Source organism: Durio zibethinus, chromosome 20 (genome assembly GCF_047325235.1).
Source record: "Durio zibethinus cultivar Kanyao isolate XHJ-2024 chromosome 20, ASM4732523v1, whole genome shotgun sequence".
Classification (NCBI taxonomy): domain Eukaryota; kingdom Viridiplantae; phylum Streptophyta; class Magnoliopsida; order Malvales; family Malvaceae; genus Durio; species Durio zibethinus.
The window spans coordinates 6354313-6362341 of NC_143181.1; the positions used below are offsets into that span (position 1 = coordinate 6354313).

An 8029-nucleotide genomic window follows, 5' to 3' on the forward strand; every position below is an offset into this window, starting at 1 on the left:
AATTTATTAAAATCAAAAGTTAAAAAAATATATAAAAATAAAAAATTTGAGGATATATTAATTGGTCAATTACCCAAACATGATTGTGTCGATGCATTTTAAATTGACTCCAAGAAAAACATCGCAATAAGACTCAAATTAATTAAATCACTTAAGAACAAAACTCGCCAAATTAAACCTATCCTTATTGGTTTTAAATTCAATAATTTACAATAAATCCAACTACTTTTATTTTAATTAATATATTAAAATTATATCAAATAAAACAACATAAGAGGCGATTATATATTTAGTAGACAATATACTAAATATACTTAAATAAAAACTATAAGCAAATCAAATTAATCATAGGTTATTTGTATGAATTGCCTAACTGTATGTTGGCATCAATGGCTATTGATTTCAAATATAATGAAATAAAAATTTGACTATTTTTCCTAAAACAAAAAAATATGTAATTATATGAAACAATATTAATTAGTATATAAATAAATATACAGTTTATCTTTATTTATTAATAATTAATACTTGATTATATAAAATCATTCAATTTAATTGATTCTATATATCTTGAATATGTAGAGTATCGTGTTAATCAAGTTTATGAAACGTAAACTCAATTGATTTTAATTCAAGTTTTGCGCATTGTGATTCACTTTTTAAATTTATCTGACTCAATTTTTTTTTTATATTAACTCAATTATAATTTATTTATTTTTAACCAAGTTTATCCAATTTTTTTTTTGTTTTAACATTTTAATTTTAATCTTTAATAATCAAAACAAGTAAAAGATCAACATAAATCGAATGTTTAATCAATTGAATATTTTATTGAGATAGGTATTGTTCAAGACCGAAGAATATTCTGAAGAATTTTCTTATTATAGTCTATAACCAATAATATATTTATATAAGCATTGATATTGAGAAATATCCATATTAATTCTCTCCACAGACAATATTAAAGGTGCATCTCCTAAAATAATTGCTTTTATGATTATGCCAATTGAATAAACACAAACATGAGTAAAAATGTGAGGCAAAAGTAAACAGTAGTTTGAATTTGAAGCTTAATTCCAGTAATACTGAAGTTCGACCCTTAATATTTGTAAATTATTTTTTTTATTTTTCTTAAACTTTAATCTCCATTGTAAAATAAAAAAAAAATCACAGTTTATTATATAAAACCTATTCAATGCCTTTTAATATTGTCTGCAACTTATACCTTGAAATATTCTCGTTGTCTTCGTTATGGACGGCACAGTTCCCTCCAATTTCTGGTATACCCTACGAATATCCGAAGGTATATCTCATCGGCTGTGATATCCTCAAGAATCCTTCCAATCTCTTCCAGCGCCAATGCCCCCACAGACAAATTAGAAGAGCGATGGAAGAAAAAAATTTTTTTAACTCTTTTCAACAAATTAAAACTTAATTCCATCATTGGATAGCACATCTCCATCCTCATGCCATGTTCATTCATTTCACATTTCTATCATAAACCCATTTAAAATTGCTACCTTTAAAAGCCACATTATGAATAATTATAACCCAACTCTTCATCAAAGGCTAGCTGCTCCAAATAAAAGACCTAGCTAGTAGTAGTTGCCTATAATGGAGGCAGCTCCTCCTTCACCATCGATTGTTGTTGTTGCATTCGATGCAACTAAGGACAATAACGAACGTGAGCTTAGAACCACAATTAATAATCTACGACTCAGAGGTGACATTTTACGTGTTGGGGATAGGCTTGTTATGCTTGGAGTTTTGCATAGAGTCACTCACCCTAGTAAGTTATGTCTTTCATCATGTTTTTCTTCTTCATGGCATTAAAGGGCGTTAGACCTTTTTTTTTCTTTCTTTTTATTGGTTTATATTGGCAAATAACTATGGTTTTGATATATCAATTAGGATTTGGAATATAATTATGAAACGATTATTCAATGAATTTTCTATTTGTTATGATTATTGATGAATAAATCGATTCCATCTATTAATTCCATTAAAACCCAAACCCACAAATCTAAATCACTATTGATACAAACCAAGATTGCCTGCATTTTTGTTGAATCTATTTTTACTTTTAGTTGCTTGATGAAGTTACACATACAACATTAAATAGCATGTGTCAACTCACTGTTTTCCTTTTCTGTTCCCCTGTCTTCTGTCCTTCTCTGGGTTGGAACAGTGGGTTACCAAACCAAACCATGTCCTGAATTTTTTTTATCAAGTGTTCGTGCCATGGAGGAAGAAATCTCAACCAAGGTTGATGCTTATATTAACATGCTCCGACAAAGTGCTGAAGATTGTGAAGACTTATGGGTAACTTTTCTTTTATTATTTTTCATAGATACAATATGCTTCTTTTTATTGTTTTATTTTCCTTTAAATTTTCTGATAATAAGAAAGTAATTGACCATACAGAACACAGGCCCAATGTCACTTTCTCACTCACTAAGGTCGCATTAGGGTGGCTACGCATCACAGCAGACTTAGGTTGCTTGTTGCTGTTGGTCTATTCTAGACCGTTAAACAAGGGAATGGTTCCATAACTAGAGCTACTTAATATCAAAGGATAGAGTTTTGAAGTTGGGTGCTTTTTAAAATTTTTTCTGTAAGGAACTAATTTCACAGGTTTTTGTTGACCAGGGAAAATTGAGTGGGGTGGAATTATAGGTTAACAAAACGGATGGGTTCGGATTAGGTTCAGTTCGAGTTGGAGCTAAAAATATCAGTCTGAAAAAGGTTGACAAGGTAACAATCTAGAAATATATCAGTCTAGTAATACATCCAACAATTTGGCATATGATGTGGTGCGAACAGACAAAATTTGAAAGTCTAAATCTTCGGATTTTCAACTTGGCGGTCCCTGTCCCAGGTTAAATCCTCGGAAGAGTAGATGTGTTGTATGGGGGCAGACTACCCCTTGTTTTGTAGCCCAAGAAATGAGTAAACCTCCTTTTGGACAGGGAAAAAGCATCTCTTAATTTGTTTAACATGTTGTGATAGTTTAAATCTGAATTTTCCACAGATACTGTCAAGACTCTCTTGGTCCATTAGGTAAACTGCTTATGCATTTACTGCCAAATTACTTACTCTTTGAGACATTGTAATCCAAATTCCATTATCCCTCTAGATGTAGGACAAAGGGAGATGCGTCACCAAATTTCCAAGTTCCTGGAACAAATCCTTTTTGGAGATAATAAGGAAAATAGCATCTTGTATAGTTTGTTTTTCTCCCTTCCAATATACTGTAAACTTAACTGATATATAAAAATTAATAGGACTTCGTTAAAAGGGTTCATTGGATTTATTATGGGTGTAAACTTATACCTGAGCAAACTGGGCCTATCCAAGTCTATCCATATTACAAACACTGTACAGCTGGAAGCAGCATGCACAGATTTAATCTGAATTCTGAGCCCTCTCCCCACTTCTTTATTTTGCTTTCTGTTAGTGATAATAACACTTCTTTCATATTTAGGTGAGCATTGAAGTTAAAATTACAGCTGGAATTCCCATTAAGAATGTTATTCTACAAGAGGTGCTAACCTCTAAGGCCGCATGGGTTATACTAGATAGGTAAATATTCTGTATTATCGATATATATATATATATATGGACCATCATTTACTTTAGATAGATGCATAATTATTTATTTTATGTTGTCTCATGAAGATTATTCCTTCACTAATGAAGGTTTTCCGTTCCTCCGGCCTCTACTCTGACACTTTCTTGAGGATACTTGGTGTTCGATTTTGCTCTATCTCATATATCAATATGTAGCATAGTATATACATCATCTTCAATATTGGTTTCAATGGAAAAGAAATTGCTGTCTCTTCTATTTGCAAAGCTTTGGTGGGTGATGATGAGTGGATGAAGACTGAAAGAGTTGCTGCTTTACTTTCTTGTTTTTTATCCAGAATGAGCAGTTAATTAATCTTGGTATATATCAAAATTATCATTTTAGTATCAAGGCAAGTAATAGATAAGACATACATATCTTGTAAATGAAAATTTTATACGAATCTGATCATATGTTATCTTTGTTTTCTCATTTTTGATGAAAGCATCATAGTCACAGTACATGTCTCTTTGTCACTTCAGCTGCTTCCTTTCTGTATTCCTTTCACTTAGTCATGACATGACTGATACTCTTAGCAGGCACCTTGGACGGTGTATGAAGTTGTATGTTAACCAGATACCTTGCAAGGTTGCATTAGTTCATGACAGCTTGTATGTGGAAGTTTTGAGAAATCATACTATAAGTGTAACGGATGGCGTAGGACACAAGTCGTTTTATTCCATGTCGAAGCCTGTGCCCATATCAAACTTTCACGGGAGTGAAAATATCGATCAGTCAGAAATCTCTTTAAGAAGCTACTCCTTGAGCATGAGCTCCTTTGGAAACTCCAAGAGCGGCCACTTGATGCCTTCATTTACATTAAAATCAGAGGAGCATAAATTTTTATCGGATTTCGGGTCTTCTTCTAAGCAGGAAAAATCAAGTAATTCATCAGGCTTGGCAATTTTACATAAGTAGACATACTATATTGCTTTTCAGATCCAATTCTAAACCTTCTGCCTTTTGCTTTGAATGTTAATTTCTTTCCTACTTTAGCATCAGTAATTGTTGATCAGTTCCATCAGCATTAACAAAGAGTACATATATCTTTTCCTTTCAGATACATATACCAGAGGAGAAAATAAGCTACCTGCTACTTTAAATATTGTCCAAAAGCAACAAAGAAGTGCCTTCCGCAATAAATTCTCAGGAGCACCTCTTCTTTGTGTTGCTTGTGGGCTAAAGACTGAATTGTATATCCAAGATTCTAGGACATTCACTTATTCTGCGATTCAACAAGCAACCGATGACTTTTCCAACAAAAACTTGCTAGGAGAAGGTGGATATGGTCATGTATATAAGGGTAAGCTTAAAGATGGACAGCTGATTGCAGCAAAGGTACGGAAAAAAGAAAGTACCCAAGGATTTGATGAATTTAATTCTGAAGTATCTGTCTTAAGTTTTGCTCGTCATAAGAACATTGTGATGCTGCTGGGTTATTGTTGCAAGGAGAACCTCAACATTTTGGTATACGAGTATATATGCAACAAGTCTCTTGATTGGCATTTATTTGGTAACTAACAAATTTTTAAAGAACCAATTTGATTTTATGTATCACCTCATCTGTTTCTTTCATTAAATTTCTACATTGAATTACCTTCTTTAAATTTTCTATATGTTTGGAATCGGGGACATTTCCACAGATAATACAGAAAATGTTCTTGACTGGCACCAAAGACGTGCTATTGCAATTGGCACTGCAAAGGGTTTGCGTTTTCTACATGAAGAATGCCGCGGAGGTCCCATAATTCATAGGGACATGCGTCCAAGCAATATACTTCTCACACATGACTTTGTTCCAATGGTAAATTATGTTCTTTATTTAATGTTTACTTTTCTGATAAGGAGTTAACTAACATAGTTTTGTCATTCCAACTACCATTCGAGCTTAATGAGCGTCAGATGTACATTACATCACTCTTACTTCAATAGTAGCAACATGAGTTAATCATTTATTCTTTAAAACGTAAACCATTCATACAATTAGCTAGGCATCAACAGGTGATTAAGGTAAAGTCCATGGTAGCCAGCCCATGTGCTTTATTAAACATATTATTTGCATCCGTCTTAATTTATTAGCTCATGCAGCTGCAAAACCAAGAGAAAACAAAAGCTTTTAACTCAATTTAAGGCCATATGCTTAGAAAGCGCAAGAAAAGAAAAAAATTTTTGGCTAGAAAGCTCAGTAAATTTTGGTCCTCTTCGGGCTTCCTCTCTTTCTCTTGACTTGGTCATCTTCTATTATATCACACCTTTTCATGCAGGCTTGTAGGTCTGCTCTTTACATGTCCAAACTACCTTCATTTTGTTTCACTAATTTTCTCCTCAATGGTCAATGTGCATTCATTTCTAATCTTGTTCTTGCTTGTATGCCTATATATCCATGCACATGTTTTGCATATATGTATTGATACTTTCTCAGCTTAAGCAATTAACATATTGCTTATGTAATGAGGCATTAAACCACCATAATCTCCCAAATCCATAAACACTTGTAGGGCACATTGTTGAGGAAAAATTTAGGCCAACATGTCATAGAGACTACCATTAATTGATGTCCTGCTGAAGTCAAAAGATTGTCTCGTATCACTTAGAAATTTCAATATATCAGGAAGCTGATTTTTTGTTAGCCTTGCTGACCACCACATGTTTACTTTGGATAAAGTGAATGATTGTTCTCATTATATGAACAACAGTAAGGCTTTTCGTATGCATGCTTCTCTTACTGAATAACAATTTTATGTAATAAATCAAATGATCGTTGTGATAATTAATAATTAATGTGTGACAGGATCTCCAGAATAAGTTTCTCCTTTTGGTCCTATCTTTCAATTGGTGTTACCCTATGATTTAGAAACAAGGTGAAAAGTTTTTTTTCCATGAAACTGCATGTTCACTGAAATGATTTTTTCCACACACAGCTTGGTGACTTTGGTCTTGCCAGATGGAAGATAAATGATGATACTCTACAGACAAAAATTCTTGGAACATTAGGGTAGGACTCCAATGACCTCTCATTTCATTTTCAGACTGTATAACATTGATGTGCCGATTATGGCCTGATTTTTCTAGTTAAACTAATTTAAGTGGACCTTTGGTTCATGTAGATACCTTGCTCCAGAGTATGCCGAGAATGGATTTGTTTCAGTGAGGACAGATATCTATGCATACGGGATAGTTTTGCTACAACTAATATCAGGACGCAAAGTAATTGATCCGGAAAACAAAGGGAAAAATTTATCTCTGCGACAGTGGGTATGTTGGTTTCATTGGCCAGAACTTTTATTGTTTATCACATTATTTGCGTTTTGCTATACATGCTGGTCAGGCATTGGTCAATTTACTAATTTTCATTGCTCTGATGCTATTTGACCATTTAGGCAGAACCATTGATTGAAAAGTTTGCGCTACATGAGCTCATTGATCCTCGTATTCGGGAGTCGTATGACAAATATCAACTGTACCTCATGGTCAAGACAGCTTACTTATGCGTGCAAACAAGCCCTGAAATGAGACCATCAATAGCGGAGGTAATGACCCTTGACGCATTCCATATGGTCATCAGAACTTATTTTAAATCAATTATATTCAAAACAAGAGCATTATCACTTTAGATTACTTCCCTAATGATGTCCGGAATTTAACTACACAACTCAACAGAATCATAGGACCTTCAAACACAGCAGACAAACTTAGTCAATATCAACCAAGTTTAGCATTCATAAGCACCGAGATTTTACTACATTCAGCAAAAAGAGCCAAAAAAAACTTGTTACATGTATGAATATATCTCAGCAGATTCACAGGGCCGTCAAACATGTGTGAACATGGATAAAAATCAGAAATATCTGCATGAATGGAAATGGTGTCTTCTAATTATATACGTGTTCATCCTGTTTCCATTAATTCTATTTCTAAATATCAATCTTGAATTGATTTTTATTCCCACAGGTTTTGCGCCTTCTTGAAGGAGAAAGTGATAATTTCAACCTCTTAAAGGAAAAGTTTGTGCCTCATTATACAAAGCGCTGAAGAACTACTTTATTTCCATTTTCTATATGGTACTATTTAATGTTTGTGTCTCATTATACAAAGCATGCATGTGAATATTCTCCACCATCTACGTGAAAAGGAAAGACCCATGCATCATGTCGTTCTTCGATTCACAATCTCAGTAACTTATGCGAACACTGTCATAGCCTAAAAGGAAAAACTGATGTATCATCAGTGGCGGATCTAGGAGTTTTCCTGGGGTGTCTACTTATTACAGTGGATGTCTGCTGGGTGTTAAGTGTTGGCTGGCTGGATATTGGATAGTGGCAGTGAATATAGTATTAGGGAATTAAAAAAGATATGTTTAAGGAAAAATTCTAGGGTGTTCAAGGGAAAATTTTGGGAGTG

At 33.5% G+C, this 8029-nt stretch overlaps 1 pseudogene across 1 annotated transcript; it reads left to right on the forward strand.

Annotated features, from left to right (window-relative positions):
* Window positions 1-1430: 1430 nt before the first annotated feature.
* On the forward strand, window positions 1431-7660 carry LOC111315151 (cold-responsive protein kinase 1-like; annotated as a pseudogene). The gene is made up of 10 exons (XR_016330698.1): window positions 1431-1789; window positions 2189-2326; window positions 3459-3582; window positions 4168-4346; window positions 4704-5141; window positions 5272-5432; window positions 6550-6623; window positions 6736-6883; window positions 7009-7158; window positions 7580-7660. The product of XR_016330698.1 is annotated as a cold-responsive protein kinase 1-like (transcript).
* The last annotated feature ends 369 nt before the right edge of the window (window positions 7661-8029 follow it).